This window comes from Felis catus, chromosome D1 (genome assembly GCF_018350175.1).
Source record: "Felis catus isolate Fca126 chromosome D1, F.catus_Fca126_mat1.0, whole genome shotgun sequence".
In the NCBI taxonomy this organism is placed as follows: domain Eukaryota; kingdom Metazoa; phylum Chordata; class Mammalia; order Carnivora; family Felidae; genus Felis; species Felis catus.
This window is the reverse complement of record NC_058377.1, coordinates 74,556,554-74,574,021: the sequence shown is the minus strand read 5'-3', so window position 1 is coordinate 74,574,021 and position 17,468 is coordinate 74,556,554. Positions and strand designations below refer to the sequence as shown.

Below are 17,468 nucleotides of genomic sequence, written 5' to 3'. Positions count from 1 at the left end.
ATGCGGCCACACACATCTTCTCCTAACCCTGGGGATACAAGGCGATTCCCTCCCGTCTTTAAACATGCAGCACACACGGACATAGTTACGATTAGACCCACAACCTTCACTGCGTACCCACACACGTCTACAGGACACACAATGGGCAGGGTACACACAATCTTCAAGCTGAAAAGAGACACTCAAATAGGCACACAGCAGCCCATAGACTCGTAGTCCTAACGTATACACAAACATGTACAGAATCACAATTACCTTTAGGCATCATACAAGTACTCAGACACAAACCCAGAAACTGCATTTGGACTCCCATCCCTCATGGTAAAAACAGGGACACATATACAGGCACGCAGCAGCCTCCGGAGCACCGATACTTAATTGCTCTTGGGCACATGCCTCTCATAGCTCAGAGAAGACAGTAACACGAGAACATACCAGAATGACTTGACAGGCAGACCTGAGCATACTTAAGGACCCGAAGGAGTATACTAACTTTCTCAAAAATCCAGCTTAAGCAAATTTAATGTCTGTATTACACAGACTAAAGGTACACAGGCACATTTGGAACCAAGTCTCATCAGAATCATGGGAATTACATGGGTGGACAGGTATGCAAATGGACTGAAATCTAGTCCCAGTTTTGCCACTTGCATGCTGTGTGATTGGTAAATCACTTCCCCTCTCTGGCTTTGATCTCCTTATATATAAGATGAATGCATAATCTGTAAGTTTCCTCCCAAGCCCAACGTGTTGTGTAGCATGGGGACGTGCGGGCTGTTGGTGTCAGGAAATACAAGTCCAAGAGGCTTCCTGAAGACAGAGATTTCAGATACTTCTTAAAGTATGACCAGGGGTCTTTGACCTGCAGTAGGAGGGAAGTAGCTGTGTGCCAGGCTTTGGGGACTCGGGTTGGGTGGGAGGGAGTAAGCAGCCCTAATTAGCCCTAATGAGTAGCCAACAAGGAGTTTTAAACATCCTGGGATGACACTAAGGCCCTAGTGCTGGACCCCAACCTCATGCTGGGCCAGGAGAAGCCTATAGTCTACCTTCTGTGAGCCTCCCACAATGGGCCTCTTTCTCTTTTGGGACCTGCCCAGCTTTCCCCAAAGCCTGTGCTGACCTGACACCCACTTGGAGTGGGGAGGAGCCCTCTTTCAGTGATGGAATTGACAACCAGAGATTCAGAGCCAGCGGCAATAGGGTGAGAATCAAGACTTGAGATTGGGGGTCACCCACAGCCTTCCCCCATCCCCTCCAGGCCCCTTCTGCATAGAGCCTCAGTGGGCAGTGAACTCTGCCTGCCCTGCTTTATCCCCAGTCAGGGTCTGTGGGGAGACCTACCTTACCAGAATGGGAAACTAGAATTGCTGCCCTGGGGACTTGGTGCAGCGCACACACACACACACACACACACACACACACACACTCCTTCCTGCAGTGTCCTGCCTAGGAAAAAGATTGGATTGAGAGTTACCAATACTGTACTTAGTGCTAGTGATTTACTAGCTATGTAAATCTCTGTGACTCCCTAGCTGTGTAACTGGGCACATCATTCCATCTTTGGAGCCTGTGTTTCCTCATCAGAAAATGGAGAAATAGGGCTAGAAGATATGTGCAGACATTTCAGTTTTCCAGCCAAACTCTTTATTGTCACCTAAGGGATAGTTCTCAGAGCATGGCTGAGTCAGGGCACTTTTCATTTTTCTTCATGTTAGTTTCCCTGTGATAAACATGAGAGAATGGGACTATAAAAGTGGTTCTTAACGAGCGAGACCTGTCAAAATTACTTGGGAAACTTTTTAAAAACGTACATACCTTGTCCTACCCCAGACCTACTAATTGAGTGGCACAGATCTTGATAAGCTTGGATACCCAAATACCCAATTACATAAGACCTAGAAATGTCATCTGCAGGGCCTGAGCCAATGCTTGATTACTCAATAGGCAATAATCATATATATGGGTCACATGCAAAGCAGGGGCATGTCCCCCAATGCTGGTTATTCTCTGTCCTCTCACTACCCAGTTCCATTCTCGGCCCTTCTCTACCCTACCCCTGGAAACTGACCTCTATGAACTCTATTTCCAGGTCTCACTTGCCCTCTGGCTTCTGACTGAGCTTGGCTCATGAGAGTCAGAGGCAGATCTGAAGGTGGAAGGAAAGTGTGGGTGGGGTTCCCCCTCACCAGCTTGCTGAGCTGAGCTGAAGTTCTGGCAATGGCTGTGCTTCTCCATGGCTACACCTCCAGGCTCCTGCGCTGGACCTCAGACTTAGGGATGGCAACCTCTCCCTGCTGTTGCTGGTCTTTAGGTAGGTGCCTCTCCAGCCTTAACTGTTTTCCTTAACCCTGCCCACATCTCTGCTAAGAGTCATTACATTCTCTTCTGTTGTATTTTTTTTAATGTTTATTTTTGAGAAAGAGAGAGACAGACCATGAGCGGGGGAAGGGCAGAGAGAGAGGGAGACACGGAATTCAAAGCAGGTTCCAGCCTCTGAGCTATCAGTGCAGAACCCAAGGCAGGGCTTTAACTCATGAACTGCGAGATCATGACCTGAGCCGAAGTTGGACGCTTAACTGACTGAGCCACCCAGGCACCCCTCTTCTGTTGTATTCTTGAGTGTACAAGCACCTGGACTGATACAGTTGCCAACAAAGCAAAGGTGATGCCCCCTTCCCAAAAAGAAGGAGCTTATGCAATTTCATGTCTATGGATAAGACTTCTTGTTTGTTTCAAAAATAAAAGTTTAGGGGCACCTGGGTGGCTCAGTCGGTTAAGCATCTGACTTTTTAAAAAATTTTTTAAACGTTTTTATTTATTTTTGGGAAAGAGAGAGACAGAGCATGAGGAGGGGAGGGGCAGAGAGAGAGGGAGACACAGAATCTGAAGTGGGCTCCAGGCTCTGAGCTGTCAGCACAGAGCCCGATGTGGGCTCGAACCCACGGACCGTGAGATCATGACCTGAGCCGAAGTTGGACGCTTAACCGACTGAGCCACCCAGGCGCCCCAAGAATCTGACTCCTGATCTCAGCTCAGGTCTTGATCTTCAGGCCACGAGTTGGGCTCTGCACTGGGCGTGAAGCCTACTTAAGGAAATAAATTAATTGGGACGCCTGGGTGGCTCAGTCGGTTGAGCGTCCAACTTTGGCTCAGGTCATGATCTCTCAGTCTGTGAGTTCCGGCCCCACGCCAGGCTCTGTGCTGACGGCTCAGAACCTGGAGCCTGCTTCGGATTCTGTGTCTCCCTCTCTCTCTGCCCCTCCCCCGTTCATGCTGTGTCTCTCTCTGTCAAACATAAATAAACATTAAAAAAATTTTAAAGAAAATAAATTAAATAAAATTTTATTTTACCGTTTAGTGTTTTTGTGTTGAATTGCATATTACAGGGAACAGAAAGTGGGATAGGGGCCTGAAATCAGGCATCCCTTCCTTTCTGTACCCAAAATGACCTGTTAGCATGGTCTTTTCCTCACAATTTTGTAACTTTTTTCTTTACTTGTCTATCTCCCCTGTAAGAGTGTAAGTCCATTCACCCATTCATTCATCCATCCAACAAATGTTTACTGGGCTGCAAGTATGTACGATCCACTATTTAGATGCTGGGGGCTGAAAACTGCAGTAAGATATAGGTTCTGTTCTTGTAGAGCACACAGTTCAGTTCAGGCAGGCAAGTAAATGATTATTATGTAGTGTGGCAATTGAAATAATTTAGGTATAAAGGTATGTTTTAGGTGACATTAGAAGGATGTCAGAATCACTCGTTGTGCCTGGAGGCATTGAGGAACTGGGGCTAACTCCAAAAGGTTGAATTGGTCTTTACTGAGTAAACATCAATGGAAATAACGTTCTAGCAAAGGCAATGGCACATGAACATAGGAGCCCAAAAGACACACTGAACTCTAGGAAATGCCTGTAGTACTGGCATAAGCTGGAAAAGTGGAAAGAGTGAGCCTGTAGAAGTAAGCATGATCCAGGTCACAAAGGATAGGGATATTCTGCAGAAGAGTTTGGTCTCGATCTATAGATGACAGTAAGCTAGGTGTCTTGTGTCCCTTAGCTTCTCTGATTGTTCCCAGCTCTTACACACCAGAAACATGGATAACGCATAGAAATGGTGACCAACCATCATTCTGGGCTAGCCTCGCTTTCTCCTGTGGGGCTTAGCTAACCCAGTAGCTCTGATTCCTGTGGTTTTGCAACAGGATACTTTGTTCTCACCTGGCTGACTCCACGTGGCATTGTCATCCAGCTCTAAATTGTTTACCTTTTAGCCAACTCTCAGAGCCACCCTACCAAATCCCATCCCACTCCTGTCCCACCTGTAAATCTAGGGAAGAAAATTAGATACCAGTGAAGAGGTGTTCAGGAGGGTGTGACAAGTTCAGAAGTTCTGATAACACTGTGGGGTCATTGGTGAGTTGTTAGAAGCAAGTTGAATGTGTGTCAGCCAAGTGCATATTTGGGAGGACCTGGATACAAATCTGGGGCTCAGGATCAAGGTGAAGATAGGGATATAGATTTGGAATTCATAGCCGTACTGTAGGTATGTGGATGTGATTAACCAGGGAGAGGTCTTGAGAGAGTAGAGAAGACGGACCAGACCAAGCCCCGAGGGACCTGATATTTAAGAGGGGAAAAAAAGGAGAACCAGAAAAGAAACAAACATGCAGGTGAAAAGATATGCTGAGGATGTATCTGGCTGTACCCAGATACACCCATGGCCAAGTACACTCACAAGGAAAGAGACAGACACACCCAGACACAGATGATATGCGGATTTGTGTTTGGACGCCTCCTTCTAGGACACATGGCCGATGGTAGTTCTTCCCCATTGTGGTAGGTCAAAAACTTTGAAGACAGAGGACAATGACTCATCTCCATTCCTGACTGGGTGGTTCATCAACTCATGGTCTGTATGAGGTTCAACTCCCCCAATCCCAGCCCAGGGCATTCGTACAGGTCCTTCTCTGCTTACAGGAGTCAGCCTAGGAATACAAAATCCCAGTGTTGGGGCGCCTGGGTGGCTCAGTCGGTTGGGCATCTGACTTCAGCTCAGGTCACAATCTCGCGGTCTGTGAGTTCGAGCCCCGCATCGGGCTCTGGGCTGATGGCTCAAGAGCCTGGAGCCTGCTTCCGATTCTGTGTCTCCCTCTCTCTCTGCCCCTCCCCCGTTCATGCTCTGTCTCTCTCTGTCTCAAAAATAAATAAACGTTAAAAAAAAAAATCCCGGTGTCACCCTTCCTGTGAAGACATCCATTCCAGAATGCCTCTGTCATGATGGAGCCCACTTGGGCCTGGCAGGTGAGCCCTGGAGTTGCTGGTGTAGCCCATGATGCAGTGTCTGCTCCTGGAGCCTTTAGAAAAAAGACAAAGATTTTAGCAGGACTCATCTTTCCAGTCACTCAAGGCTAAATTTTTTTTTTACATTTATTTATTTTTGAGAGACAGAGAGAGACAGTGTGAGCAGGGGAGGGGCAGAGAGAGAGGGAGACACAGAATCAGAAGCTGGGTCCAGGCTCCGAGCTGTCAGCACAGAGCCTGATGTGGGGCCTGAACTCACAGACTGTGAGATCATGACCTGAGCCGAAGTCTGACGCCCAACTGACTGAGCCACCCAGGTGCCCCACTCAGGGCTAAACTTTAATGCTGTCTTGAGATAGTATGTGGGTCAGTGTCCCTAAGGACATTCTGAGCTCTTTGGTTGACTTCTGGTCTTGGGGACAGACACACCTGGGTTTTTACTCCTCTTTCCTTTTCTTTGTCTGTTGACAAGGGCATCATGAGGCCTTGACACCTAAGTGGATTTCTCTGACTATAAAGCTACCAAACCAAGGGTCTCCTAATGTGGTTCAATACCAGAGATGCCCCAGGAGGGATCCCTGATTTCAATTGGGTGTATGGGATTGGATGACCTCAAACACCCAAGCTTCTAGAGTCCCTAGCTCTGTGAAGTTCAAATGTTTTAGTCAGTCCTACGTTGGGGTCACCCAAGTTCAGCTGTCTCACCAACCTCAGTCCATCACCTTCCCTCTCCATCCAGACCCTACGCTCTCAGGGTTGTTGTTTTTTTTTGTGTTGTTCCTTCTTCCTTGTTGGGATGTTAATATGAGGAAGTAGAAACAAGAAAGGAGAACTATCTGGGGTTTGAGCAAGAGGATAGTCTTTGAAGAAAAAACACAAAAACCCTAGATGATCCCACTCATTAAGCCCCAGAACTCTGAATGAGTAATTATCCCCTTAACACCAGTGCCTGAGGAACAGTCTTAGGGTAACAGGCCAGAGCAGACCCTCCTGTCTCTTCCTCTCAAAGACCCCATCTTCCCAAACAGATGATGTCCCCTGCCCAGGCCCTTCTTCTGTTACCCGACTCAGATACAACCATTCATTCATGTAACTGGTATTTATTAACCGCTTACAATGGGCCAGGCCGTATCTGGGACACAGACATGAACAAAACAGACCTTCCCTGTCCTCATGGAGTTCACAGTCTAGGGGGAACGGCCAACGTAATGACCATGGCCTCAGCTTCCCATTTCCATGCTGCCTCCTCTCCTCAGATCTCCCTAAACCAGAAAATTGGGCAGGGACAACAGTGACTGGTTGGCCTTTCTCCAGGGGATTCCTCCTAATGGGACCAGGGCAAAGGCAGCGAGGTTGAGGCACCCCGCGCAGGGGCCAAGAGAATTATTTGTGTTACCTCAGCCCTCTCCAAACCCTTTCCTATTCCAGCTCGGCTTCCTGCCCCCCATCAGGACAAGAGAGGGCTTTGGGAGCATGTTGTGCTCATATATTACAATAGGGTTTAGACTGCAAAACAAAAGAGCTAGAATTGTGCCCATGCCCCTCTTCCCACCCCCGACCGTAATGGCTCCCCACTCCCACCCCCCACCCCACTTAGCCAGGCTCAGAAAGGGAGGGAAGGCAGCAGTCAAGTGGGGATGCTGAGCAGTTCTCCCATCCCTGAAAAATCTGCCCATTCTTCTCCGTTACTAACACAGACACACACGGACACATACCTATCCCACTGGGCAACAATATCCAAAACTCCACTGTGCAGAGAAGTGTTATGAGTGATCTCCACTTGCTGCAGGATGAGCCAGGGAAACAGGCTCACACTGAAGAAGGAAGACTGCATTAAAATCAGCAGTGCCACATTTAAGGATTTCCAGAACAAGTCTAATTTAAGAAAAAAGGACACTGAACCAGGGTTGCCAATTTTTTATTTTGCCGCGTAAAGACTAAAAAAGGGAAAACAAATGCTATCACCATCACTTTGTAAAGGAAAAAAAAAGCATTTTAACCCTAAAATAAGAAAAAGAAAATCTCAGAATTGAGGCCAATCCTTTAAATAGACTTCAGCTTAGTGAACAGGGCCATATTACTTATATTTTTCCCATTTCTTCTAGGCCAGCAGCAGGCATTTGGGCACCATGAAAAATGACGCAGAGAGAGAGAGAGAGAGAGAGGCACTGGCCACGGCAGTGTGGATGTCATAGAAGCAGCTCTGGAGGGCAGCAGCACCACCCAGTTTCTCTTGGGCACATGGTTTAATCTTTCTGAGTCTCCATTTCCTTTGGAGAAATGAGTAGCTCCCTTAGAGAGTTTTTGTGGGAGTTTAATGAGAAAAGTAAATAAGGTACCTGATCTAAATAAGTGCTCGGTATATAGTGCTTACCCTCCTCTGGGGGGCGGTGGGGGGGGGCATTTATCTGCCTGCAGTGACTTAGGCAACAGTCTTTTCCTAAGAGAAGTGGGACTTCTCAACATTCCCAAGCTTTGCAGTGCATCAGAGTCACTTGGGAAGCTTATTAAACATACAGATGACGGAACTTCACGCAGGAGTTCTGCCTCGGTAGCTTTGGGGTGGGGCTCCGGCATCCGTGTTTTAATGAGCTCCCCAAAGGATTCATATGCACACTGAAGTCTGAGCACCTCTGTGCTGGATACAAGCATAGAAATCAATAAATAGCTGCAGGGACTCGTGATGAAAGAGGCACCAAAGAAAGGGTTAACCGAAGGGTAACTTACACTACCCACAGCCGCAGCCGCAGATGTCTGAGAAGGTTTCCCAGGGCTTGGAGACTAAGCCAGGTCTACCAGGCAGAACAGTGGATATGTGCAAAGACATAAAGGTGGGACAGAGTGTGACTAGGTACGTCTGGGGCATAGGGTGCCAGGGCGGGTGGTGGGAAATGACGCAGGAAGAGGTGTGTGTCTGGGCACTGGATTGTGCCGGGCTTGCACTGCCAAGAAGTTTCAAATCATGATCAAGTCCAGGGAGAGCCGTGAAGATTTGCAGATGGGGGTGAACGAACAGTTTTTCACTGTAGAAAGCTCATTTTTTGAAAGCAACCAGTATGGAGAGTGGGATGGCACCGTCAATACTGGGGGCAAAGAGAACAATCAGGAAGCTTGTCCTAGTAGCTCAGGAGAAAGTTGGAAAAGATGTAAGTCGGAGTAGTGGCAGTAGAGGGTTGAGAGATGATTGTTTTAAATGTTTGTTTATATTTGAGAGAGGGAGGAGGGAGAGAGAGAATGAGAGAGAGAGAGCACACGTGCACAAGAGCGAGTGAGGGGCAGAGAGAGGGAGAGTCAGAGTATCCAAATCAGGCTCTGTGCTGAGAGCAGAGAGCCCGATGACAGGCTCAGACTCATGAACCATGAGATCATGACCTGAGCTGAAGTCAGATGCTTAACCGACTGAGCCACCCAGGTGCCCCAGTGAGGAATCTTCTAAGACTGTGGACATAGGCGCTTGGAGATAAAGAGCTTAGCTGGCCTTACATCTTGGATAACGAAAAGCATGGAGAATACTGATGTGTCAGTTACCGTAAAGTTTCTGTTAAACCTATATTTATTTATATCCTGTCATTATAAACTTGAGTTTTTTGTTTACTATCAAATGACTTTTATAATAGGACAGGTTGGTTTTAATGGTTTCAAGGACTGCTGACTAACAACCTTGAGACCATAAATATATTTATAGGAAACTACTTTTGTTACAATGTTTGTGCTGTGAAACTGGGTTATTTACTCAGTTATATACTGTGTTTATCCTAAGACTTTGAATTCACCCCCCAACTTGTGATAATTATCTCCCTATGACTTCTCTACCTTATGATTCTGTAACTTTACGAATAAAGGTGACCAAACTTGTTTATTAGCAGCCTTTGGTATTTGCCCTTTTCACACCTGTATCAATTTGTTCTTTGTTTGTTTGTAATAATATTCCATTTACGGCCGCACTGCCATTTGTTTATCCACTCACTTATGGAGAGATGGTTTGTTGTTGTTGTTGTCGTTTTTAAAGTTAATTTATGTTTGAGAGAAAGAGAGTGTGCGTGAGCAGGAGAAGGGCAGAGAGAGAGAGAGAGAGAGGAACAGATGATCTGAAACAGGGGCTCCGCGCTGAGATCATGACCTGAGCTGAAGTCAGACGCTCAACCCACTGAGCCACCCAGGCGCCCCTCAATTTGTCCTTTCGTAGATGTCATCTCAATTTAAAATCATGAGCATAATTAATTGGACCTGCTGATCTTCTCCCTGACTAGACTAGAAGTCCCATAAGACTTGAGACCATGCCTGGTTCTGGCCCTCGTTGTACCATCAGTTTTTAACATAGAGCCTGGCACATAGTAGGTTCTCAAAAATACTTGCTGGATAAATGAATGAATGAATGTTTGAGTATACATGCCATATAGCCCGTCGGGGTCCCATGGAGGGAGGAGAATTAGAAATGATGAAGGTCAGGGGGAAATGATGAAGAGAGAGAAGGGGAAGGACTGGTTATTGTGGCCAGAGGGAAAAAGTCCACAGTTAATGAGGCGGTGACGTTGTTGACAAGAATGGAGATGATTAGGGGCACCCGGGTGGCTCAGTCAGTCAAGCGTCCAACCTCTGCTCAGGTCATGATCTCACGGTTCGTGAGTGCGAGCTCTGTGCCCACAGCTCAGAGCCTGGAGCCTGCTTCGGATTCTGTGTCTCCCTCTCTCTCTGTGCCCTTCCCCAACTCCTGCTCTGTCTCTGTCTCTCTCTCTCTCTCAAAAATAAATAAACATTAAAAAAAAAAAAAGAATAGAGACGATTGTAAAGTAATGGCTCTCAAACAGTGTCCCTGCAGGACTCCAGGGATTCCTAAATGTTCTGTGAACTGACCTGAAAGTGGTTTCGTACCACTAAAATAAAATAATCCTGGGCTTGTTCTTAACTGTAATTTTCTCAAATTAAAATTTCAGGTATTTTTCTTAAATTTTAAGTCCTGCTGTCTATTATCATACAAAGACCTAGTATACAGTGGCACATTATGTAACACATAGTTAAAAATTAATACGTCCACACTTCGGAAAGTCGACAAATAATAAGCTGACAGTCTGTTTGAAAATACCTGGGGAAGAGGTTTGCAGATAGAAGGATTTGTTTTGAGGTGCTAGGGGTAGGGAGACCCCATACTACAGCTCTTCCTAAAACATCTTAGGACTGTGTTGTAGGAGTGCCCAAATATAATGTTGTCCCAAGAATGTCTGCATCTGGCCAGAGGAGAAAGGTCAGCTCTTTTGGTGGCCACATTGCCCTACCTGCTTGGGCTGAACTTGTTGTTAATTAAATCCAAAATATTTTCTTCCAGTCTTTGACTTTGCAACTTTTCCCCTCAAATCCAGGGCTTGGCCTTTCTCCTATTATGTTTAATCTCTGTTAGATTCCTGCCCATGAAAGCCTTGTGGATCTAGATTCTGGCAATAAGTTCCATAGGTCCTGTCCATCCCCTCTGCCATGGGCGGAATTGTATGCCTCTCCAAGTTTTTATAATGAAGCCCTAACCCCCAATGTGATGGTATTTGGAGATGGGGCCTTTGGGAGGTAATTAGGGTTGGGTGAGGTCATGAGGGTAAGGCTATCATGGTGGGATTAGTGCCCTCATAAGAGACGCCAGAGAGGTTGTCCTCTCTCTCTGCCACGTTGAAGACACAGCTAGAAGACAACAGTCTGCAAGCCAGGAAGAGAGTACTCAGCAGAACCCAACTGTGCTGGCACCCTAACCTCAGACTTCAGCCTCCAGAACTGCGAGAAACGAAACATCTATTGTTTACGTGACCTAGTCTATGGTATTGTGTGACAGCAGCCTGAGCTAATTAAACACCCTCTTCGTCCCAGTATCTCATGACTTCATTATCCTCAGCTGTCAACTTCTTTGTCATCTACTTGCATCACCAGGTCACATGGTTACTCACTCTCCAGATGTCCTTGCATTTGCTCCACAAGCTGCCCTAGGTCCCACCTGGCCTCCAGCCCCCCACCTCCAACAAAATTGAATATGCCCCGCTCTGGGTCCCTCCATCTTCCATAAATCAAGTTATAGAAGGCAGAGAGAACCACTGACGTCTAGCAAACCCATTGAAAACATAGGCTCTGAGGTCGGAATGTTAGGGTTCGTGTTCCAACTCTACTATCTGTTTACTATCTGACCTTAGGAAAGTAATGCAACATAACTGTGCCTTAGCTCATCCCTAAGACCAGGTGATTACATGAGTTAATATAGCTGTGCTACTTGGAATGGTGTCTATTACATAACAAGGACTCAATAATTGTTACCATTATAGTACTCTGTCTCAGGCACAACACCGAGCGCTTCATATGTTACATCTTATGTAATCTTTAGATCAACCCTGTAAAGTAGGAATTACCATCTCCTTTTACAGATAAGCAGCACCCCAGTCACTCTGTCATGTTACCCTCTTTTTATTGTCTTTAATGACACCTACAACCATCCCCACGCGACATAATTTATGAGTTTTCCTGTTGTCTGCCTCCCCAACGACCCTCCACATCTGCTGAAATGAACGCTCTTGAAGATAAGGGACTTTGTTTTGTCCACTACGTAATTCTATGCCTAGTAAGTTCTCAATAAGTATTTTGAACTAGACGTGTCATTGCCTGAATGCATTAATTCATTAGTGAAAATAAGGAGCTCGGGTAGAGAAAGGCCACGTGGCTAGTCCAAGATCACACAGCAAGAAACTGGGAGAGCCAGGATTTGATGTCAGGTGTAGATGGTTCTCACACTCCCTGCTTGTTCTGCTGCTTCCCAGCGCAGCAGAAATGAGCACAGGGGGAGGAGCTGGTGGGAGGGGTCCAATAACATTCAGCTCCTTAAGCCACAGCTTCCCTCTCTCCTCCCAAAGGTCACGTCATGCAGCTGGTAAAGTCTACACTGACATCCAAGGCGCCTTCAGGACCTGCAGCCCAGCCCCACCTTGCGTATATGCCTGGAATGCATGGAACCGCATAGGAGCTCACCAAGTAAAGAGAGAAAACCTCAAGCTGTAGTCATTGGCCCCAGTGCAGGTGTCTAAAGGCCCAGGCTCCATTCCGGGCTTAGCAAGTCAACTAACCACTGTGAGAATCCATGTAAGTCATTTAAATGCTCTTGGCCTTTTTTTTTTTTTTTTTTTTTTTTCCTTTCGGTCATTCGTGCTGATGGCGTGATTTTATTGACGCAAATAAGTAAACAAACTCACAAAAGAGGGAAACTGCTTTAATGGCAATTAATTGTCAGAAAGGCTGCCTTAGTGTTCGTTGTGCCTAAATTTTAAAACGCGGCATTTGGCAGGAATGCTCCAAAATCTAAATGGAAAACATTATGCTTTATGGTCAACTAATTCAGCTCCTCTGAGGACATTTGGGAGTGCATTTTTTGCAAGAAATATAAATTTTTTTCTGATAATTATTGCACCCAAGCACGGTTCTGGTAAATATATATATATATATATATATATATATATATATATATATATATATAAAATTATAAGTTAGAGTACTAGTTTGTGATATTTCGCCTTAACATTTTGGATATTCTCTTTTGAGCTTTATATACACAATTGTGGTATGTCAGCCCTGGTGTCGAGCTTTAGTTTCTTCCCCTGTAAAATGGGTCTGATAATTCTTACCTCACAAATGTGTTGAGAAATTCATGTGGAATAAAGTTTGTTGAACACTTGGAAGGAACATGATACATAGTAAGCTTTCAACAAATGGTACTTGTATTAGTTATCTATTTCTGCTTAACAAATGATCCCTAAACTTAGCAGCTGAAAAAGATAGACCTGGATTATCTCACTGTTTCTAAGGATCAGGAATCCAGAAGTGGCTTAGCAGAGATAAAGAAATCTGGCTCAGAGTCTCTCATGAGGTTTTTGCCAAGATGTCAGCTGGTGGCCTGGGACAATAGTCATCTCCATACTCATCACACACTCCCAACCTGTCACCTGGTTGCTGGCAAGTTTCAGTTCTTAGTGGGACAGAGGCTCCTTTTTTTTCTAATTTTTTAAATTTACATCCAAGTTAGTTAGATGTAGTGCAATAATGATTTCAGGATTCACCCCCTACATATCATACCCAGTGCTCACCCCAACAAGTGCCCTCCTTAATGCCCCTCACCCATTTAGCCCATCCCCCCACCCACAACTCCTCCAGCAACCCTCAGTTTGTTCTCTGTATTTAAGAATCTCTTATGTTTTGTTCCCCTCCCTATTTTCATATTATTTTTGCTTCCTTTCCCTTATGTTCATCTGTTTTGTATCTTAAATTCCACGAGTGAAGTCATATACTTGTCTTTCTCTGACTAATTTCACTCAGTATAACACCCTCTAGTTCCATCCACGTAGTTGCAAATGGCAAGATTTCGTTCTTTTTGAGTGCCGAGTAATACTCCAGTGTGTGTGTGTGTGTGTGTGTGTGTGTGTGTGTGTGTGTGTGTGTGTCTCACATCTTCCTTATCCATTCATCGCAGGACAGAGGCTTCTTATCCTTGCTATTTGGGCCTCTCTGCAGGGCTGCTCACAACACAGAAATTGGGTTCTCCAGAGTGACAGATCCAAGAAAGAGAAGGAAAGTGGACACTCCAGATGGAAGCCTAAATCATTCATAACCTAATCTCAGAAGTGACATGGCTTCACTTTTGCCATATGCTGGCCCCGGTACAATGTGGGAGGAAACTAGACAAGGGTGTGAATATCAGGAGGCGAAAGTCATGGAGGCACCTTGGAGACCAGCTATGACCATATTTATTATTGCTTTTATTTCTTCATCTGGTGAAAATTCACTTTCCTGGACCCACCTCTAGAGCTTCCCATTTAGTAGCACGGATGTAGCCATCAAAAAGCCAGATGATTTTAATACCAGTAGTCTGCAGACAGCGAGGAGTTATCCAGTGGAGAGACTAAAGCACAAGTTCAGCAAATAAGGGAAGCAGAAACGTTAGAAAAGAATTTTATGTTTGGTATTTAAAAGATCAGAGTCATCACAATGGGAAAATTCAGAACTTTGCTGGACTTCCATACCTGTTAAAAAAATGTTTTTAACATTTATTCATTTCTGAGAGAGAGAGAGAGAGAGAGAGAAAGTGTGACCAGAGGAGGGGCAGAGAGAGGGAGACACAGAATCCAAAGCAGGCTCCAGGCTCTGAGCTGTCAGCACAGAGCCCAACACGGGGCTCGAACCCATGAACCGTGAGATGATGACGTGAGCTGAAGTTAGATTCTTAACTAACTGAGCCACCCAGGCGCCGCATATACCTTTTTATTTCTCAATTACTTAAGTGGTAGGAGGTAGAGTCTATGTTTTTCAATGTTTAGGGCCCTGTCTGGAGTATACACTTTGAGACCCACTGTTCTCATTCTAAACTCTGTCTCCTGGACTAAACTTCTTCCTGTTTCCCTCCCTTAGCACTGCCCATACCTCAGGCCCCCCTGCATTTCTTTTCTTGCTACTGTTCATCTTCTAGCCTGAGTGGCTAAGCTGACCACGAACTCTTCGTGAAATTTAAAATGTAAGTGATGTCCAAGATTGTGTTAGTTGAAGAAAGGTACTCAGGTGAAAAGAGGTTTCAGGCCCTGCCCTGTGCTGGCCTCGCTCACCTAAAGTTTTTATGAATGTCATCTTATCCTTGAGCTGCCCGAGAAGGGGCCAGTGGGCAGGGTCCACCCCCCAGCAGCTTCTTGAGTCCTGAAACTGTGAGCATCTTCCCAGCTTACGCCAAGGGAGGCCAGGCCAGGCGTCCTGGAAACCAAAGGTTTTTTTCTAGGTGTTCTGGACAGACCTGCCCAGCTTGCTACTGCCTGATGACTCACTCCAACCCCAGAGGCTGAGTCCATTTCTTTTTTTTTTAATTGTTTTAACGTTTATTTATTATTGGGACACAGAGAGAGAGCATGAGCATGGGAGGGACAGAGAGAGAGGAGGAGACCCAGAACCCAAAGCAGTCTCCAGGCTCCGAGCTGTCAGCACAGAGCCCGACACGGGGCTCGAACTCACAAACCGTGAGATCATGACCTGAGCCGAAGTCTGACGCCCAACCGAGCCACACAGGCACCCCAAGGCTGAGTCCATTTCTTTCTCCATCTTATTTTTTTGGATACTTTTCCTTCTTTCTGTTAGTCTAACACTGACATTCTCTGTTTTTTCAAACTTCTTTTTTATTTTAAATTTCTAAGGTAATACCTGTCTGTGGTAAAGAAGAAGAAGGAGGAGGTGAAGAGTGCACAGTAAGTTTCCTTCCCATCCTTCACCCCCTGCCTCCCTCCCCAGGGAGAACCATTGTGGATGGTTTCTTGGATATCCTTACAAAATGTTCAATGAATTTATAAATCGGTCTCCTCCCTCCCCTCTCCGTTACACACAAACTGGAAAAACTATGTATGATGATGTTCCTCTTGCTTTATTCACTTGGCAGAATATCCTGGAATTCTTTCCTCATCAGTGTATGTGTGCTGCTCACCAACAGATGTATATACCACAGATCTACACCATTCATTAAATGGCTGCATGGTATCCCATTACCTGGATATGTTACCACGTGTTAATCAGTCCCCATTGGGTAGATATTTAGGCGGTCCTAGGTTTTGGCTAATACAACAATGAATGTCTGCGTATGAGCAAAGCTGTTTGATAAATCCCTAAGAAAGAGCTAAATCACTGGCTAAAGGCAGCATGCATTTTTGATTTTGATATTAATCCAAAGATGATGCATCAGTCTCCACTCACATAGTATTTCCTCACACTTTCACAACACTGAGTGTTACTAATCCTTTTGATATTTTTATTTTTGCCAAATTTGAGAGGTGGGAAACATCTCATTAGGTTTACTCATTTAATTATGAATGGGATTCAGCCTCTTCTCACGTTTATTAGTCATGCATAAGCTGTTCTTTCTGTGACCTGCCTGTTTCTTCTTTTGTGGTTTGATTTGAGATCCTTGGCAGTCACAAGGCCCTTCCCTAGACCTGCTCTGCACACACCTGTAGTCCCTCCCCCTGTCCTGCTCGGTTCTCTACTGCCGCCTAGTGACAGGGGTTGGATTTACCACAGTTCCTCGCAGATGCTCTAGTTGCAGGCTCCACGCTGGGGGTTTAACTCCCAGTTGGAATCATGCCCTTAGTTCCCAAATAAAAAAATCAGGACCTCTAGTTAAATATGAATTTCATATAAACGACCAATAACTTTTTGGTTGGTACCTACTTATTGCTAAAAACTATGCATGGTTTATCTGAAATCCAAATTTAACTAGGTGTCAGGTAATTTATCAGGCAACCGTATTCTAAGGCCTCCCGCTAAATCTGGGTCCCCATCGTCACCACGCCTTACCTCCTTTATTCTTAGCAAGTTCTACTATGCCACATTCCAACCTGGCAGTTTTCAAAACTATGGTTGCAGGTGATACATAAATCACTGTGGTTAAGACCTGGGCTCTGGATTTGAATCCTGACTCCGGCCACTTACAAGGTGTGAAATCTCGTGAAAGTAACATCTTCTCTGGAGCTCAGGTTTCCTCATCAAGAGAATAATAATATTTTCCTCATTGGGTTGCTTTGATGATTTCTGACATTAAAGCTACCATTTATTAAGCACTTTACATGTGTCAGTTCCTGTTATTATAATTAGAGTAAAAACAAAAACAGCAATTATAAAGACACATGAATACTGTGGAAGCATCCAGAAGAGATGAGGGAGGTTGCCACTGGGGGGGGGGGGGGATGGAAAGGGGTGGGATAAAAGACTGCTTTTTTAAAAGTTTTTTTTTTTTTTGAGAGAGAGGGAGGGGGGAGCACGAGCAGGGGAGGGGCAGAGAGAGGGGGGGAGAGAGAATCCCAAGCAGGCTCCATGCTCAGCACAGAGCCCCACACAGGGGCTCAATCTTAAGACCGTGAAATCATGACCTGAGCTGAAATCAAGGGTCAGGTGTTTGACTGAGCCACCAAGGACTACTTTTATTAAAAATAAATTTTCTAGGGGTGCCTTGGTGGCTTGGTCGGTTGGGCGGCCGACTTCGGCTCAGGTCATGATCTTGAGGTCCATGAGTTCGAGCCCCGCGTCGGGCTCTGGGCTGACAGCTCAGAGCCTGGAGCCTGTTTTGGATTCTGTGTCTCCCTCTCCCTCTGCCCCTCCCCTGTTCATGCTCTGTCTCTCTCTGTCTC

At 45.6% G+C, this 17,468-nt stretch overlaps 1 long non-coding RNA gene across 1 annotated transcript; it reads left to right on the top strand.

Moving 5' to 3' along the window:
- The first annotated feature begins 34 nt into the window (after positions 1 to 34).
- LOC123380531 lies at positions 35 to 16,906 on the top strand. Its single transcript, XR_006586435.1, has 5 exons — positions 35 to 608; positions 2,090 to 2,311; positions 12,180 to 12,405; positions 15,489 to 15,539; positions 15,728 to 16,906. It is a non-coding gene; the product is annotated as an uncharacterized LOC123380531 (long non-coding RNA).
- The last annotated feature ends 562 nt before the right edge of the window (positions 16,907 to 17,468 follow it).